This window comes from Mustela putorius, unplaced genomic scaffold, assembly GCF_011764305.1.
Source record: "Mustela putorius furo isolate JIRA1106 unplaced genomic scaffold, ASM1176430v1.1 tig00003901_pilon_pilon_pilon, whole genome shotgun sequence".
Classification (NCBI taxonomy): domain Eukaryota; kingdom Metazoa; phylum Chordata; class Mammalia; order Carnivora; family Mustelidae; genus Mustela; species Mustela putorius.
In genome coordinates this window covers 8,998,945-9,016,580 of record NW_025422049.1, presented here as the reverse complement: position 1 = coordinate 9,016,580, position 17,636 = coordinate 8,998,945, and positions in this window count along the sequence as shown.

The following is a 17,636-nucleotide window of genomic DNA, read 5'->3' as shown; positions in this document are numbered from 1 at the left end:
AAATGCTGTCTGAGAAAGACTTCCCCGTCTCACTGGACTCCTTGATGGCTGCTCCACCAGATGGCTTGTCCTCAAAGCCCCTCTAGCTGGTCATCCCACCACGATGGGGACAATGGATGGGAACAATCTGCTGAGAGATCCCTTTCCTACTGGTGACCATTCTTATTCTCAGTTGCCAGGCCGCAAGCAATGGCCGTGCACCTGACCTTCAGGTGTAACCCTGCTCTCAGTCTGCAGGTTGGCTCTGCTTGAGGTCTGCCTCCAACTCTCTGTAGCTACTCCTTCCCCTTTCTAGTGAAGCCTTTCTTGCTACCAGCAGCCCTCCCAACAGTTCCAGTTCTCCTGTGGCTGCCACCGAGGAAGCAGTTTAATTCCCTTAATAAAACAACATCCAAGACCTCTTAAGCTACTAGCCCTGAAGGAAAAGCAGTAGGTCGAGAGGACGCTCTCCTGAAGGATATAAAAATCAAGTCCTTGGGGGCACCTGGGTGGTGCAGGGATCCTGCTTCTCCCTCTGCCTCCAACTCCCCCTGCTTGTGCTCTCTCTGTCAAATAAATAAAGTCTGAAAAAAAAATCAAGTCCTCCATCAATAGAGAAACATACCTTCCTATGATTATAAAGATGCGACTTATTCCCTAAATATCTGTAAATTCAGTCAATGCTACCCGCCCCCATCAAAACCGCAAAAGGTTTGTTTTCAACTTGACAAAACGATCCTAAAGTTGATTGGAAAGAATAAAGATGTAAGAATAGCTAAGAGAATACCCCGTTTAAAAAAAAAAAAAAAGGAGGTACTCTCTGACATCAAAAGGAATAATATAGCAAACAAAAACTGGGCATTTCCAGAAGAACAAAGTTGGAGGACTGACATGACCTGACTTCCAGACTTACTATGAAGTGACAGTAATCAAGACAGGGTGCTATTGGGGTGCCTGGGTGGCTCAGTCGTTAAGCATCTGCCTTCGGCTCAGGTCATGATCCCCGGGGTCCTGAGATTGAGCCCCGCGTGGGGCTCCCTGCTCGATGAGAAGTCTGCTTCCCCCTCTCCCACTCCCTCTGCTTGTGTTCCCTCTCTCACTGTCTCTCTCTCTCTCTCTGTCAAATAAGTAAAAAAAAAAAAAAAAGAGAGAGAGAGAGAGAGAGAGAGAGAAGAAGAAGAAGGGACAGATCAAAGGAACAGAATAGGGAGCTTAGAAATAGACCCTCATAAATAGAATCACCTGGTCTTCGACAGAGGAGCAAAGGTATTACAACGGAGTAAAGTCTTCTCCATAAAATGTTTGAGGAATAACTGAACATCCACATCCAAAGAAACAAATATAGACCTATACCTTCCATCCTTCATAAAAATTAACTCAAAATGGATCCCATATCTAAATGTGAAGGGCAAGAATGTAAAGCTAAGGAAGTTTTAAACTCTTAGGAGTTAACATTGGAGAAAACCTAGATGACCTTGGGTAAAGGGAGGCCTTTCTAGATACACCAAGGCCAGATCCATGAAAGAAAGAATTGATAAGCTGGACCTCATTAAAATAAAACATGTCTGCCCTTTGAAAGACAGTGTCAACAGAATGAGAAAAGCCACTGGCTAGGAGAAAATATTTACCCAAAACCAAACAAGAAACAAAAAGCATTTACAAAGATTTTCCACATCCTGTATCAACACTAAAATACAAATTTCAGCAGCAAGGAGATAACCCTACACACCTCTTAGAAAGGCGAAATCCAGTACACAGACACTGCCAAAAGCTGGCAAGGATGTGGAAGAGCACCAACTCCATTTTATTGGTCAGGCAAAATGCTGCAGCCATGTTGAAAAACAGTTGGGCCGTTTCTATAAACTACACATACTCTTACCGTGCGATCCAGCAATCACACCCCTTGGTATTTACCCAAAGGAATTGAAAACTTAGGTCCACACAAAAACCTGCACGTGAATACTTACAGCAGCTTTACTCATTGTTACCAAAACTTGGAAGCAACCGAGATGTCCTTCAGTGTGCCCAGACAATAGGAGAAACTGTGGTACGCCCAGACAATGGGATATTATCCCATGCTAAAAAGAAATTAGCAAAAATAAAAAATTAAAAAAAAAAAGAAATTAGCTATCAAGCCATGAAGAGACATGGAGGAACCGTAAATGCTTATTACTAAGTGAAAGAAGCAATTGGAAAAGGCTGCATGCTGTAGGATTCCAGCTATGGCATTCTGGAAAAGGCAAAACCAGGGTACAGTAAAAAGATCAGTGATTGAGAAGTGTTGGGGATGGAGAGGGGTGAAACTACTCTGTATGAAATAATGATGGACACATGTCACTACGGATTTGTCCAGACCCCTAGGGTGGCCAACACCAAGAGGGAACCCTAATACAAGGTATGTGCTTTGGGTGACAGTGATGTGTCAAATGTAGGCTTAGAAGCTGTGACAAATGTACCACTCTGGTGGGGAATATTGATAATGGGAGAGGCTATGCCTGTGTCGGGGCAGGGAGTACAGGGGAAATCTTTGTACCTTCCCCTCAATTTTTCTGTGAACTTTAAAATGCTCTTTAAAAATGTAAGTCTTAACAAATGTTTTAAAAACTGGACATTTGCTAATATAGAAATGGGCAGAAGGATATAACAGAATAGATCCATGCATGCGTAAAAATCTATATGACAAAGGTTGTGTTTCAAGAAATAAGTCAATAAATTGTGTGGGGATTATTCAATAAATGGTGTTGGAATAATTGGCCAAGTATTTGCACAAAATTTAAGGGATTCCTTCATTTACTCAAAAGTAAATTCCAAGTTGATCAGAGACTTAAATGTGAAAAACAAGACTCTTAAATAGAATTGAACTTGTATTACCATGCATACCATCTTGAGGTTGAAAAGATCTTGCTGGGGAAGACTCAGAATCCAGAAATCAAAAAGGAAAAGCAACTCATACATTCGATCACATCAAAGCTAAATTACAAACATAAGTAAAGTCAAAGGAAAAAAATGACGGAGTAAAATATTTGTAACACATATGCTACATTAAGGATAAATATCCTTAATATGAAAAGAGCTCTTACAAATCAATAAAATGAATTTTCCAATGGGAAAATGGGTAAAGAATGTGAATAGGCCGTTTGCAGAGGAGGAAAGGCAAACAGCTGATAAACATCCATGTTTACATCATTTTAGTTTGGGTACCTGCCCATATTACTTCCTGGCATGGACAGTCAAGCAAAATTGAAGTCTGCAAGAAAAGATCCTCAACAGCTATGGTATATGGAAATGCATGTGCTCCTCATATTTTCTAAGTTCCTCACAGTGTGAAGCATAAGCTGCATATTAGTTTGCCTCTGCCTTCTTCTGGCACTGGAGACTTAATATGTTAATATATGCCCCCATTTCCTGCAATGGCCCGGGAGAAGAGAATTAAACGGCCCTCTATAATCTAGTCCCAGTGAAGGACTATGGAAGGAAAGGGAAAGACAACTTGGGTGCCTGCTGGCTCTGTCTAACCTCAGGGGCTGGCTGGACTGGGTCTGGCCTCTTTCTTTAGTGGTCTCCAGGCTGGACCTTCAGACCTGCTTTAGCTTGGAGCCACCCATCTCCACGTGCCCAGGACACAGGTAATCTGCTAAGGATCTCTGAACATTTGCTTCTCCATTTCAAGTCCTCTTCCCTGTCTTGGTGTGGCATTGGGCAGCAACGTTCTCCTCCAGAAACACAACCAGAGCCCCAACATCCTGGGAGTTCACCCTGCCTGCGTGACGGTCCCCAAGTCTTGGTGGGAGCAAGGAACATTCAGTAAATCAGTCTTCGGTGTCACTTCTCCTCTGTCAATAAGGGGAAAGCCTTTATTTTAATTTGTTAGTTTGTTTGATTCATTTGTTGGAATTTAAGAAACATTTTCAGATTTTCAATCGTTTCTTTCTCTTTTTTTCCCCCCTATGTTGCCTAGTAAGTTAGTTTCTTGATAAGGCATCTTTTGGCTTCTTTTGGATAGGATGATTGTAAGTAGCTACATGTCTTTTAATTTAAATGGCCCTTGGGCCGATTGGGTGGCTCAGTCGGTTAAGCACCCAACTCAGAGTTTGGGCTCAGTCATGATCTCAGGGTCCTGGGCTCACACCCTGCATTGGGCTCCACACTGAGGGCAGAGTCTGTTAGAAATTCTCTATCACTCTCGCTTTGCCCCCTCTCTGCTCATGCACGAGCTCTCACACTCACACTATCTCTGTCTCTAAAAATAAATGAAACCTTTTCAAAAAAAGGATATTTTTCCTCACAAAAGTGAGCTATGACATCAAACTTCCCATTGGTTAAAGCAAAACTCCTCCCCACAATAAACACCTATAAATGTTTTCTAAAATATAATATCACAGGAGCGTCTGGGTGGCTTAGTGGGTTAAGTGTCTGCCTTTGGCTCAGGTCATAATCCTGGGGTCCTGGGATCAAGCCCCACGACCAGCTCCCTGCTCAGCAGGGAGCCTGCTCCTCTCTCTTCCTGCCCCGTGCTCGTGCTCTCTCTCGCTCTCTCTCTCAATAAATGAAATCTAAAAAAATAATAATAACATCACAATAAAGTAAAATACAACATCACAGGCACACCAGGCTGGCTCAGTCAATAGAACATGTGACTCTTGATCTCGGGGTGGTGAGTTGCAGTCCCACATTGGGCATGGGGCCTACTAAAAAAAATCAATCAATCAATTAGTTAAAAATATACATCAGATCACAGATAGACATTATACCATCTCCCATGTCCTCAAACTTCCAGTGTCCTCTTCACCATCTCACCACTGGCAAATAATCTTTCACGGAAGAAAAACCCAGGAGGAATCAGAAAAGAATGTTCTCATCCTCCCTGTTGCCAAATCTACCAATCTCCCTGCTGCCTTGCCCGGTGATCTCATCCAGGCTCATGGCCATGTATGTGCCGATGGCTCCCGAATTTTTATCTTCAACCCAGATTGCCCTAGACTCAAAAGTCCTGTGCACAGTGATATAATGGTGTATGTCCTATTTAACCGGGTGGAAACAGGACCCTCGATTTCCATCCCCCAAACCTGCTCTTACCCCAGTTTCCCATCTCAGTAAATGGCATCGCCCCTCAATCGGTTGCTCAGGCCAGAAACCCAGGAGTCGGGGCTACCGCCTCTCCCCCTCCCTCACACCTTGCTTGGAATACTTCAGTGAATATTCTTGACGTGTCTTCAAAATATAACCTCACCTTTTCTTGCCACCATCCATTACTACCATCCTAGTTCAAATAACGTGCTTCCCCTGCCTGGCCATCCACAGGGGTCTTCAAACTTATCTCCCTGGGTCCATTTACTACCTTAGGGTCTATCCTCAACTCAACAGCTAAAATGATCCCTTTAAAACATAAGGCAGAGGCGCCTGGGTGGCTCAGTCTCTTGAGCATCCGACTCTCAGTTTTGGATCAGGTCATGATCTCATGGGTGGTGGGATCCAGCCCCGCACTGGACTCTGTGCTCAGTGGGGCATCTGCTTGGGGATTCTCTCTGTCCCTCTCCTCCTGCCTTTTCCCCCTTCTACACTCTTTCTGTCTCTTTCTAAGATAAATAAATAAGTCTTTTTTGAAAAAATGAGGCAGATCATGTCATGCTTCTTTTTAAATGCTCCAGTGGTTTCTCTTCTCCCTCCAGGAAAAGCGAAAACCTACAGAGCCCTAACTTATCTGGTCCTTGGCTACCCCTGGCACACCACTGCTATCCCTCTCCACTGTCGCACTTGCTTCAATCACACAGGCCACCTTGTTGGTCCTTGAACACTCCATGTCCACTTCCACCCCAGGGCCTTTGCACTTGCTCTTACCTCTGCTCTTGGCCAAAATAACCCCATAGCTTTCTTCCTCATTTCATGCAGAGTTCATTCAAACGTCACCTCACCACAGAGGCCTTCCCTGAAATAACTGCTCACTCCACTCCCAGCCCTCTCCATTCCCCCATAACCTGCTTCATTTTCCTCCATACCAATCCACACTCTCCCACATTACAGTATTGCATTTCCTGGTTCCTTTACAATCTGTCTCCCTCAACCATAATGCAAGCTTCGTGAGGGCAGGGCCTTTGTCTTGTTCACTGCTGTAACCCCAGCTCTGAAAACAGTTTCTGGCCTGCAGTAGGTACTTAGTAAATATTCATTGGATAAATGGCTGAAAGGCACAGGTGAGCATACAAGAAAATAAGATGCTGGAAAGAACAAGAGAACCAAAAACTAGAGTGGCATACAGGTCACCTGTGATCTACTGACTTGAGATTTGACCATTGTGGCCAAGACTACTATCCCCCAACATCCAGTTTCCTGTATATCCATAGTAACAGAATTCCTCATTTTCAGATGGATACATGGCTGCCCGGAATAAACGCTACTGTGACTAAGTTCTGACAAATGAGATATAAAGACTAATGTCATATGGAAGCTACTGAGAATCTTCCTTAAAAGACACCTGCCATGTCCCTTCCTCCTCCTCCTCCTTCTCCTCTTCTTCTTCTTCTTCAAGGGAGAGAGGGGAGGGGAGGAGAGAGGCAGAGAGAGAATCTTAAGCAGGCTCCACACCCAGCACAGAGCCCACCGTGAACCTCAGTCCCATGACCCCGAGACCATGACCTGAGCCGAAATCAAGAGTCCAACGTGTAACTGACTGAGCCATCCAGGTGCCCTAATGTCCCTTATTATCCTCTTACTCCTTCCTGCTGGCTGGAATATTAAAGTGAAGGCTAAAGTTGGAGCAGCCATTTTGGACCATGAGGTGACCTGAGAAACAGAGGCCACATAGAATGGAGAACTAAGATACATGGGATGAACTGGATGGTTCAGTTGGTGGAGCGTGCAACTCTTGATCTCAGGGTTGTGAGTTCCAGCCCCAGGTTGGGTGTAGAGGTTGCTTAAAAATGAAATCTTAAAAAAAGGGAGGCATAAAGAGCCTTGAGAGCATGGTAAGGACAAACACTCCACAACAGCCTAGACTGTTCCATGAGACGCATTTTTCTCTTGTTTATGTCACCATTATTTTGGAGCTCTGTTGCTCTCAGCTGAATCTAACACTAATCAGTAGAATGTACACACAGAGGGAAGCCAAGGCCTTGGATCCAAGAACCTTATCTAAATCCCAGACCCTCAATTAGCTGTCCCTCCCTGAACTGGCAATTAGGAAAACAGCAGTCCACTGGCAGAGAAGACTTACTAAAAGGTTGCCTACCCAGGCCTGGACTCTGAGCAGAGAAACCGAGCCCCCTTGAGAATTCATAACTGCTAATTGGGAAGGATTTTCTAGATAAGCTATACAAAGCACAACCCAAAGGGGGATATGATAAGTAGGAGTACATTAAAATAAAAAGTATAGCTCTGAATGACAAAAGGCCCCATAAATGAAAGCAAAGACACGCCACAGACTACAGAAGCAAGGATCAGTGCAAGAAAATATTTTTTTAAAAACCCTATAAATTAATAAGAAAAAGACAAATAACCTCGTTAAAAAAAAATAAAAACAATTGAGGAAGGAGACGAAGAGGCACTTCACAAAAGAGGAAACTTCAATGACCAGCAAGTACATGGAAAGGTGCCCAATGTCCACATTGATTATGGAAATGTTAATTAAAATAATAACTCAACCTTACTGAGACCCTACTAGGTGTCAGGCGACGTTCTAAAATGCTTTACGTAAGACGCCATTTCACACCCTTCAAATTGGCAGACTGAGGCAGTCCCTTGCCTCAGGAGGCAAATCCAGAAAAATATTGCTAAGGCTCATGTGCAAGAGATTACTACCTAGGTTTCCTTTTAGTTTTTGGTTTCTGGGTACCTGGGTGGCTCAGTTGGTTAGATGTCTGCCTTCAGCTTGGGTCATAGTCCCAGGGTCCTGGCATTGTGGCCAGAATTGAGTTCCCTGCTCAGGGGGTACTGAGCTTCTCCCTCTCCCTCTGGCTCTCTTCCAAGTTGTGCTCTCCCTCACTCACTCTCTCCCTATCAAATGAATGAATAAGATCTTTTTTAAAAAGAGCTTTATAGTTTCAGGTCTTAAATCCATTTTGAGATTGTTTTGTATATGGTGTGAGAAGGTAGTCCAGTTTCATTGTTTTCCATGTAGCTGTCCAGTTTTCCCAGCACCATTTATTGAAAAGATTGTCTTTTCCTATTTTTTATTATTGCCTCCTTTGTCAAAGATTAATCCACTGTGCTCTTTGTTCCATTGATCTATGCAGACACCATATTTTTTTTTAATTTTATTTATTTATTAGAGAGAGAGAGAGAGAGAGCACACAAGCAGGGGGGAGTGTTAGAGGGACAGGGAGAAGCAGACTCCGCACTGAGAAGGGAGCCCAATATGGGGCTCAATCCCGGGATTCCGGGATCATGACCCAAGTAGAAGGCAGATGCTTAACCAACTGAGCCATCCAGGTGCCCCCAGAAGACACCATATTTTAAAACAGTTTTTTTTTTTTTTGTAGATTGCTCTGTACCTTCAATAGTGTTATCTTCCCACAGAAAGTTTTCAATAAATATTTACTGAATGATGGAAAAGAAATACAAAAACCCATCAACTTTCCCACACTGAAGTATCAAAGTTTAATTTCCGAGGTCAATTAACAAAGCCATTCCTCTAGAGAGTCGTTCTATTATTTTGGGTTTTGCTACCCTTTTTGTTAACAACAGTATTATTGAGATATAATCCATTCATTTAAATTGAATTCAGTGACTTTCAGTACATCTGTTGTGTTGCATGATCATCACTGTGATCAATTTAAAACATTTTTATCACCTGCCCCCAAAACCCTTGGGTCCATTAACACCATTAGCTCTCATGTCTCTTTCCCTCCCATGTCTCTGCCTAGCCCTAGGCAACCATTCAACTAGTTTTTCTCTCTATAGATGTGTCTCCTCTGGACATCTCATGTAAGTAGAATTGGACAATATGTGATCTTTTGTGATATTTGGCTTCTTTCACTTAGCCTCATGTTTTCCAGGTGGTGTATCCATACAAAGAACCATCATTTTGCAATAAAAAGGAATGACTCATTAACTATTTAATGCAACCCTTTTACTCATGTATTGCAAGACTTCAGACATTTTTGTACTTTAAAACTTGTTTAGGGGGCACAGTCAGTTAAGCGTTGGCCTTCTGCTCTGGTCATGATCCCAGAGTCCTGGGACTGAGCCCCACATCAGGCTTCCTGCTCGAGGAGCCTGCTTCTTCCTATCTCCCCTGCTCATGCTCTCTCTATCTCTCTCAAATTCAAATAAATGAATAACATCTTTTTAAAAAGATTTATTTATTTGAGAGAGAGAGAGAGAGCATGAGTTGGGGGAGGGTTAGAGGGCGCAACAGACTTCCTGCTGAGCAGAGAGCCCAATGCCGGGCTCGATCCCAGGATCCCAGGATCATGACCCGAGCCAAAGGCAGATGCCTAACTGACTGAGCCACTTAGGTGTGCCCCTGAATAAAATCTTTTTAAAGAAAGCTTGTTTACATTTTTTACTGTGGTAGAATACACATGACATTTTCCTTTTTAACAAATTCATTCCCCTTTTTTCCCCATTTTAACCATTTTAAGTGTACAAGTCAGTGGCATTAAATAGATTTACACTGTTGTGTAACCATCACCGCCATCCAACAACAGAATTATCTCATCATCGCAAACTGAAACTTTGCGTATGAAGCAATAACTCCCCACTTCCCCCTCCCCCCAGCCTCTGGTAGCCACCATTCTATTTTTCATCTCTGTGAATCTGACTCTTCTAGATACCTGATCGAAGAGGAGTAATATAATACTGTATCTGTCCTTTCATTACTGGCTCCTTCCAGTTAGCACAATATCTTCCATGTTCGCCACTGTCGTAGCATGTGCTGGAGTTGCCTTTCTTTTTAAGACCGCTGGACATTCCAGTCCATTCCATCCCACGTATATACCGCAATTTGCTTATTCATTCATCCGTCAATGGACCTTTGGGTTGCTTCCGTGTTTTAGCCACTGTGAATAATGCTGTTCAGCACCTGGGTGTACAAATATTTGTTTAAGTCACTGCTTTGAATTTTTTTTTGGATATATACCTAGAAGTGGATGTGCTGGATCACATGATGAGGGAGCAGAAGGCAAGCTGAGGACAAAGCGCAGGCTGACACCCCGCAAACCCCCCACCTCCCCACCGCCTCCCCCAGGTGGGTCACGTGTGACACTCCCCCAGGGCTCGTGGCTGCCCTAAAGCTAAAGGAAGGAAAAACACACGGGGAGCGGACACAGATCACAGTCTAGCAAGACCTGCGTCTCCATCTGTTTACCAATGACTTAGCGATTTACAAGGAAAAAGCATTCTTATCCATAACCTAACTTCTAGAAACCCATAACTCAATTTCCTAGAGCCCTCACATCACTCACCCCTCCATGAGTGATGTGGGAGACCGAGGCAGCAGGGAAAGGAAACAAAATTAAATTTCTTTACCACCTGCAGTCCATTGAGGAGGACCTGAGAAAGGCAGAGTGTAACAGTCCCCCAGGTAACTCCCAACTGTCCTAATGTTAATGCTTTACTAGAAGGAAAAACAACCCTAGCTGGACAACAGCCAGGCCTCCAGGATCCCATGAGTCTTCTTTAGCATACAAAAGTCCTTTTGGACAGCCCCCTTTTTCCTTGCCTCCCCCAGCTCCCCAGTATAGAATCCGACACCCCTCAAAACCCCGCAGCAGCTGCCCCATCTGCCCACGGATCCTGTCCTCATGCTTTCATAAAATCACTTTTCTGCACCCAAGACATCTCAAGAATTCTTTCTTGGCCATTGGCTCCAGACCACACCAACATTCCAAAACAACATCAATACGGTAAGTCCACGTTTAAGTTTTTGAGGCATTGCCAAACTGTGTTCCGCAGCAGCCGTCCCAGTGCATGTTCCGCCAGCAATGCACGAGCGTTCCAAGTTCTCCACGTCCTCACCCACACTTATTTCCTGTTGTTCTTAAAAATAATTACCCTCCACATCTCGTAGCGGTTTTGATTTGCATTTCCCCAACAATTACACCTTCTTTTTAATAAATCCTATGATCGAAAAATGCCTTAAGAGATTTAAAGAACTAGTTCACAGCATGAAACACACGTGTGTCTAGAAGCTATTAAATGCCGTTTGTTTAAGGTCAACTGTACGTGTAACTGAGGAAACTAGTTGCTTCAATACTTTAAGCAACAGTGTGGTAGAACTCGGGCTGGACACTTGTCACAGGTTCGGATCCCCAGGAAGTAAAGTCTGAGACAGAGCCTAGGGTCCTGGATCATTTGTAAGAGTTTAAAGGGGTCCTGAGATGAAACATTTGAAGCTCCACTGGTCTAGAACATGCTAAGGGAAGTAAAACTCACTCACAGTCACTTCAATCAAATATTTATCTGACTACTAAAATTGGAAAACTCTCTCTCCCTCTCATCTCCGTTCCTTTTCCCACTTTGTACCCCTATCCGCAGCATGTTTATCTCATCTACTACTCCATATCCTTTCTGTGGCTTGCAAGAAACTAAATTGTTCCTGTTTCCTGTTTCCAGGAAGACAGATCCAACACATTATACACCGTCTTGTTTTTTCAGAACGTCTGAATCACAGAGAAGCATTTTGTGATTATCAACGCTAATAGCCAGAAATGTATTGCATTTTTTCTACACCAAAAGTTGGAATTGCACTTTTGTATTAAAGAAGCTGCAGGGGCGCCTGGGTAGTTCAGTCAGTTGAGCATCTGACCTTGACTCTGCTCGTGATCTCAAGGTCCTGGGATCCAGGCCAGCGTCATCCATTGGGCTCTGCACTCAGTGGGAAGTCTGCTTCTCCATCTCCCTCTACTCCTCCCCCTGCTCTCTCTCTCAAATGAATAAATAAAAACCTTAAAAAAAAAAGATTTTTGAGTGAGGCCCATTCGTAATATGGAAGTTCAACACCTCTGTTTATGTCAATCCAAGTGTGGAAACCACCAGAGAACAGAAAAACACCCAAAACTCCACCAAGTGCCAATGTTCCTCCAGTGACAAAGTCTCTCTTGAAAGAATGTCATGCTCCAAAGGACACTGAAAAAAAGCAAACTCTGAAGTAACTGGACTAAGGGCTCGCCATGGCAATTAGATACCAAATCAGAAGAGGGCTTCATTTTTGGTCTAGGGAGTTTTTGCTTTTCGGAAACATCATGTGTTGCTTTCTCCAAGCATCATGTACGCACACACACACAAAAATACACAGCTTGCTAAAATTAGTTGCAGCTCTGTCACAACAATGATGACAAAATTTTCCTCTGACCACAATGTGTTTGAGCAGAAATGGTTCCTCTTTCCAGGTTCTGGTTTGTACATATACATATTCCTAGTGAGGTGACGCCCACTCTCCCACAGCAGGACTCCTTCTTGAGAGTGGACCGTGAGGACCCAGCTGTTTCCAGGAATGCAGCTGGACCCTAGGCGGCGAGTTCTATGGCTTTGTACCCACTTCACAGAAACCGATGATTGCAGCAGATCTGATTTCGTCAGAGCCAACCTAGAGTGACGCATAGGGCTGGCTTCATGTTAGGTGGTATCTTTGTCACCTTTGAGGAATGGGACTCAGTAGACAAGTAGACAAGGCACTGCTGTCTTGCCCCTGCCCTCGCTGGGCCACCAAGCCCCTCCATGCTGACTCTCTTCCTTAAGGGGCTTTATCATTGCCATTGCCACTTACACACGGAGCTCGCCTGGGGATGAAGGAGTAAGAGGAAACAGGAAACTGAATGGCAGTAAAGGAGAAATGAAAGAAAAAGGACTGAGAACAAATGGGACAATGTCCGCAGAAAGGAGAACAATAGAAGGGGAACCGTAAGACACAAGGGAACCCTAAAGATGATAGAGTACTAGGACTTCTAATAATAGTTCCCATTTATTAGTGCTTACTATATGTTAGGCACTGGATTAACCTTCAGCGTGAGTTTCTTCGTCTCATTTAATTCTTACAACAAACCCTGTGGTAGGCACTACTATTATGCCTATTTTACAAAAGATAAAACACCTCCTTGAAATGAGAAAAAGAATCCCAGGATCCCAACATTGAAAAGAAGTCGAAGAGGAAAGGACAAAAAGAAACATTAAAAAAAAAAACCGGGATAAATGGCACAAAATTAGATGGTAAAAACAAGCACAAATGTATTACAACTAAAGTCTACACAGAATTTGACAAATCCAGGGCACCTGGGTGGCTCAGTAGGTTAAGTGTCTGACTCTTCACTTCCACTCGGGTCATGGTCTCGGGGTCATGGCATCGAGTCCCACATTGCGCTCCAGGCTCAGTGCAGAGTCTGCCTGAGATTCTTTCTCTCCCTCTCTCTCTCTGACCCTCTCTCTGCTTGCACTCTCCCTCCATCTCTCTCTAAAATACATAAATAAAATCTTTAAAAAAAAAAAGGGAATTTGACAAATCTACCATCCAGTATCATGACAAGAGATTTTTAACATGTCTCTCAGAAACTGATAGGTCCAAGAGACAAAAAAAAAAAAAGGCAAGAAAATTTTTTTTTAAAGATTTTATTTATTTATTTGACAGAGAGAGATCACAAGCAAGCAGAGAAGTAGGCAGAGAGGGTGAGGGGGAAGTAGGCACCCCGCTGAGCAGAGAGCCCGATATAGGCCTCGATCCCAGGACTCTGGGATCATGACCTGAGCCAAAGGCAGAGGCTTAACCCACTGAGCCACCCAGGCATCCCATAAAATTAGCAAGAATATTAATTCGACCAACATGATCCACAAACTTGATCCACACCACAAAACACAGAACACACCACAGTCAGCATTGAGGGCCCATAACTTGAGAGTAGGGGTCCCTTGAACAACATGGGTTTGAACTGTGCAGACCCATTTGTACATGGATTTTTTTCAACTAATACAGCAGAGTACTGTAAATACATTTTCTCTTCCTGAAGTTTCCTAATAAGGTTTTCTTTTCTTCCTTCCTTCCTTTCTTTCTTTCTTTCTATCTCTTTTTTAAAAAGTAGTTTCCACACCGAGTGTGGAGCCCAACACAGGGCTTGAACTCACTACCGGCAGATGAAAACCTGAGCTGAGCCCAAGAGTTGGATACCCAACTGACTGAGCCACCCAGGCGCCCCCAACCAATAAGACTTTCTTTTCTCTAGCTTACTTTATCGTGAGAAGATGGTATATAATACAGAGAACATACAAAACATGTATTAATTGATTGTTGATGTTATCAGTAAGGCCTCACATCAACAGTACACTATTTGGGGAAAATAGGCTAAGCATAGGAGGCATCAAAAGCTCTTTGCAGATTTCCAACAGCGCACAGGGATGGCGTCCCTAACCCCCACATTGTTCCAGAGCCAACGGTATCCATTTTCCTCGAACACTCGTGGAACACTGACAAAAATAAACTCTACATTGTGTCACAAAGCGAACCTCATCAAACATGCAGGGGGGGGGTGCTATCCTGGAAACGGAGGCTGCAGAGAGGTGAAATGACTGGCCTTCGCTACTGTGGCTGAGAAGTGGGGAGGCTGGCCTTCCGTTCTGAGCACAGAGCGCACGCAGCCCTCACTCAGCCCTGGGGTCCTGTAGTTGCCTGGTTCTCACTAGTGCAGTCAGAAAAGGCAATCCGGATGAGGGGATCTGGGAGAGATAGGACACTTTTGGGTGAGGGTGCAATGAGTTTGGCTGTTCCCATGCATCCCCTGCGCACCCCCCCCCCCCCCCCGCCAGCCCAGTGTTTTCCAGACTGAGGCTCTCAATCCTTTGCTTGTTTAGGGAACTGTCCAACAGGCAGGTAGGCAAAGCGACCCCAGGGTGGGGGTGTGTGTGCAAATTAGCGTGTCAATTTCCCGTGGGATTCACGGCTATGCAAATGGCCTCCTCCTCCTCAAAGAGGCTGCGTGAATGGGCGAGGCTGAATGTGAATTACTCTACCTGCTTAAGTGGAACAAACAATGGAGACTTTTCAGGGCAAGAAGGTGTGGGGCACTAACATGCAAATGAGGCATTTGAATCTTTAAACTGGGGAGTCTGGAGGCTGAGCAGATGAGATATGGACAGACAGACAGACACTGATGCTAGCTAAGTGGCTAAGAGGCAGTAACAATGCTATGAAACACTGCCAACAGTGAGCGAAGTCTAGACCAGGGGAGGGGACAGGACCTACCTAGGGTCAGGCACCACGGGGAGAGGGTGCAGTGAAAAGGTTGTGGGAGATCCCCACTGAGATGCTGGGGTGGTGGCGGCAACGAAAGCACCCCAGACAGAACCAAAAGCCAAAGGAGGAGCCCTGGATGCCGGCAAATGGCAGTCCTTCCTCTTTCAGAGACCCAAGTGCTGAAAAGGGGAACAGAGCCAATTCCAGAGCTGAAGAGTTTGCAGCGCAAAGGGAGTGAGGCCATGGAGCGACTGGGCAGGATATAGACTGCTTTCAAGAGGTGCAGGAAAGAATAGGGGGGTCAGGCCCCGAGGGCACCCTCTTTTCATAGAGCGGCAAACCCCTCCCCCCGCCAATAGCTGGGCCCAGGGAAGAACCAGCCTCGCAGCCTCTGGGATCTGATGGTGAAGCCGGAAGCTGGGTGGAGGTCGACCTTGTCCCTAACTGCCAACACCTCGACTAGTCTTCCCCCAGCCTTCCGGCCTCCAGGAAAGAATTAAGGACGTTTTGATCATTGATCTCAGAAAGCCAGATCTCCCCAGCGTCACTTTTATGTCACCACCTTGCTCGTAAAAGTCTTCCGTGGCTCCTTATTGCTTCTGAGAGCCAGCCATAAAAGTGACTGCTGTTCACTTATTTCTCTTTCTCTTTCTCTTTCTGTTTTTCTGTCTGTCTGTCTCTCCCAAGCTCTGGTCAGCCTTCAAGGTCTAGTTCAGTTCCCATCTATTCTAAGAAGTCTTCCAAAGCAGTTCCGACCACACTGGTCCATCTTGCTTTTCTCTGAGCATTTTTGTTTGTTTATTTCTTTGCTGTATTTCTCCCGTTGTTTTCTATACCTTCCTGCAGCTTCGACTAGAAATTTCTCAAGGGCAGGCACATGAACTGCTGCCTTTCGTTGGTCGGTTGGTATCCCTCGCAGTACCTGGCACAGTGTGATGTAAGCATTCATACATTTATTGAGGATGAACCGTGTGTCTGGTCAGTTCTGAGTGCTGGGGATGGAGCTTGGAACAAAGCAGAAAACATGCCCTGCACTCACCAAGCTTACATTCTGGGGTAATGGGGTGGAATGACCCAGGAAAGGGGGCTAGCAGGTAAGTACAGGTGGGGCTTAAAATTTTCAAATGGTGGCCAGAGTGGGCTTTGATGAGCCATCTAAATGACGCGACAGAGTAGGACGTGTGGCTATCTTGGGAAGCTGAAGCAACTCACAAAGGAAACAGGGCGGGGTAAAGATCTTGAGGCTGGAGTGCACTTGACTCCTGTGAGGAATGGCCAGAAGGTCAGTGTGGCTGGAGGAACGTGCCTTGGGCAGAGCAGCAGGAGATAAGGTTGGAAAGGTGGGTCAGGGTCAGGGTCAGGCCTTGGAGGATAGTGGAGCGTTCTGGGCACACGAGTGTCTTGCTGAATCTAAGACTCAGTTCAATAACCACTGTAAAGTTTGCAGACCTAGAGGTCAGTTGGCTTCAGGACATTGACCCTGACAGATACCCCAGCACCTCGCATCTTGGCCTCAGGCGAAACCCAGAGGATCCGGTCACAAGCCCCTTGTGCAAACGGCACTCTCTTGGAAGTGAGCATCACTAAACCTGTAGAGGAAAACCACTCACGGCAGAGCAAGAACCTCCAAGTCAATGAAGCCCAGACCCGAGAGCATGGTATGTCACTGACGTTGACCGCGTCACATTCCATTTTGTGTTCTCCCTGGTGCCAGAGAGCGTGCTTGCTCAAGCCACCCAAACAAACTCAGAATCTAAGGAAGAGAGGAGTGTCCACACTTGCTGCACGCCCACGGTTTCAGGACAAGCCCCCTGGTAGTTGTCCCTTCCAATCGGTTGACTGCCCCGAAGCTCCTCCTAGGTGAGAATCCTAGAGTTACCCTGAGCAGTGTCTCCGCCTTCCAGGAGCTCGAATCCAGCGGTGGCTCTAGACACATGCACAAACCTCTCTGTTAATTGCTACAGTAGAGGACTCTGTCGAGTGCTATGGGCCCCATGGAGAAGCGAGTGTAAAGAATTTTGTATTGGGGGGTTAAAGAACCTTACGAAATGCAAGGTTGAGGAACGGAAGAGCTTTCTGGGCAAAAAAAACAGCAAGAGGGAAGGTTTGTAGAGAGAAAACATCAGAGGTGACAAACGGGGTCAGGCAAGTAGTGAAGGAGGGAAGCAGGCCAGGCCAAGGAGCATAGGGCCTGTGCTGACAGACAGCACATGTCCCGTTTTTAAGGTAGCATCTCCTTATTGGCACCTCCTGACGGCTGGTGCAATGGAACACAGGTCCAACGTTACCAGAACTCCTGATATCTCTATTTCTTTTAAGATACTATTTATTTATTTGTCAGAGGAAGAGAGTGAGAGACAGGGTACACACAGGCAGGGGGAGCGGCAGGCAGAGGGAGAAGCAGACTCTCCACTGAGCAAGGAACCCGATGCGGGACTCGATCCCAGGACCCTGGGATTATGACCTGAGCTGAAGGCAGATGCTTAACTGATGGCGCCACCCA